The 2,683-nt window shown below is 37.1% G+C and overlaps 1 pseudogene; it reads left to right on the top strand.

Annotated features, from left to right (window-relative positions):
• Positions 1-1,286: 1,286 nt before the first annotated feature.
• On the top strand, positions 1,287-2,269 carry LOC126080264 (olfactory receptor 1094-like; annotated as a pseudogene).
• Positions 2,270-2,683: the final 414 nt, after the last annotated feature.

Consider the following 2,683-nt stretch of genomic DNA (forward strand, 5'->3'; position numbering starts at 1 on the left):
ATATAATAAGCTGAAAAGGTAAAAAGGACAACTTAATAATATGTTTGTTTTTTTAAAGAAACATAAAAAAAGAATCAATATCCTGTTTTTCTCTGCATACAAGGTGCATTTATCTCCAGAATACCACCTGATACTCTGCTCACCACTGTTCTAGAAATGTCAATGGAATGGATTAATTAAGAGAAAAGAGCACATAAAATGATTGGTCTCTTGAAGGCTGCCTTCTAAGACAACTTGAAATGTAAGTCTAAATTACCCTATTCTGTAGCCAATTGAGAATATTTTAAAATTAAATCATTTTCACATAGTTTTCCTCATTTAAATTCAATCCAGTCTTGTATGTGGTTAGCGCTGTTGTTCTCATCTGACAATCGAGGACATTAAGGAAAGGTGCTGATGAACACTGCAGCAAATTCTGGACTAGTGTATCAGTGTGTACTTTCAATCCTATTGTTTCTGGATTTTGAAATTTCTCTATTCATTGGTCTAATTTATGTGGTTCTCAAAAATATAAGATTTTATAGTTTTGAGAACCACATAAATTGGCAAGTTTTTTGTTTGTTTCTTTTAACATGACAAGTTTAACTAAGGATTGAAACTGTTTCATTCTTATATTTATCCAGTAAATTGTATCCACATGAGCCCAACTACATTGTCACTGCCTATCACCCTTCTAGAGGAGAAAAGTTGTTCAGTGGTTGAATTCTCACCTACCCTGCTGGAATGCCAGATGTGATTCCCATTAGTCAGTGGAAGCTTACATTTTGCTATGATACTGAATAGATTTCAGTGAAGCTTGCAAATTAAGATGACCTAGGAACTAAGGCCTGGTGATCAACTTCTGAAAATTAGCCAACAAAAACTCTGTATATCACGATGCTCTGATCCCTTTGTGCATTTCTCTTGGTGTCAATGGCGTAGGATTGCAACGTAGCCATCTACAAACCACTTTGACAACCTCAATCTTTTCTCCCTTTATCATGATGTTGCTTATTGGTCCAGTCGTGAGGATTTTTGTTTTTCTCCAGTTGAGGTGTAATCCATACTGAAGGCTGTGGTCCTTGATCACCAGTAAGTGCTTCAAGCCCTCTTCACTTTCAGGAAGCAAGGTTCAGTCCAATTCAGTTGCAAGCCAATTCAAAAGCAGTTGACAAAAACAACCCATTGCTGCCTAGTATGTTATTACCCCATTCTAAAGAAAAAGAAGATGAGAATGTAGTTGAGTCCACTCTGTTTTCACAGGATATCAGGATATTGCCATTTATGACTTTCCAGTATCAACTGAAATGTCAGTGTCGTCATCAGGACTGGATCCCTACAGGTTTCAGTTGAAGAACGTCACTGAAGTCACCATGTTTATATTGCTGGGCTTCACGAATGATTTTGAGCTGCAAGTCTTTCTCTTTGTACTATTTCTAGGAATCTATGTTTTCGCTCTGGTGGCAAATTTGGGACTGGTTTTACTAGTCATGGTAGACTCTCGTCTCCACAACCCCATGTACTATTTTCTGAGTGTGTTATCTTTCTTAGATGCCTGTTATTCTTCAGTTGTCACCCCAAAAATGTTAGTCAATTTCCTGGCAGAGAATAAAGCCATTTCATTTACTGCATGTGCAACACAGATGCTGCTCTTTGTCACTTTTGGGACCACAGAATCCTTTCTTTCGGCAGCAATGGCAATGGCTATGTAGCAATCTACAAGCCACTTTCATATTTAGTTAACATGTCACCCAGAGTCTACGTGCCACTCATCACTGCTTCATATGTTGGTGGTTTTTTAAATGCTACTTTACACACCGTAGCAACTTTTAGCCTCTCCTTCTGTGCATCCAATGAAATTAGACACGTCTTTTGTGATATCCCTCTACTCCTTGCTATCTCCTGCTCTGACACTCACATCAACCAGCTTCTGCTCTTCTACTTGGTGGGTTTTCTTGAGTTGTGCAATATCCTGATTGTATTGTTCTCTTATGGTTTCATTTTTATGGTCATTCTGAAGATGAAGTCTGCTGAAGGGAGGCAAAAAGTGTTTTCAACTTGTGGCTCTCACCTAACTGGAGTATCCATTTACCATGGAACAATCCTCTTCATGTATGTGAGGCCAAATTCCAGCTATGCTTTGGACCATGACATGATAGTGTCTACATTTTACACCATTGTGATTCACATGGTGAATCCCATCGTCTACAGTTTGAGGAACAAAGATGTAAAAAAAGCAATGAAAAAATTGTTTCAGAAGAATTGGTTCATAAATAAAGCACATTTTTAGCACATTATGAAACTGAAAAGAATGTTGGGTGTCAGTCCATATTTCTGTGGTTTGAATCTAGAGGAAATGTCTTGCTTTTATTTAAAAGGGAATATTTTTCTTGTTCTAGAATTTTTTCAAAAATGCATTAATCAACCTTCAAAGGCAGTTTACACGTGCAGATCAGTTGTATCATCTATATGCCTATAGGATTATTTTCAAATTTACCGACATTAAACATTCATTGGTACGTTTATGTGACTATGATAATTTTTTGTTTAACTTGCTTTTGCTTAGAATAAAGATGATGTCTTGGGAACTCTACGACTTTACACATTCTCACACTGTTTAAAGTAAGTCTTCAGGAAACATTTGGAAGTTCATTTCCCATTCTGGAATCCCTCTGAAGGACATCTCAATGATTACTAGCCCCTT

The sequence above is a fragment of the Elephas maximus genome, chromosome 7 (genome assembly GCF_024166365.1).
Source record: "Elephas maximus indicus isolate mEleMax1 chromosome 7, mEleMax1 primary haplotype, whole genome shotgun sequence".
NCBI lineage: Eukaryota > Metazoa > Chordata > Mammalia > Proboscidea > Elephantidae > Elephas > Elephas maximus.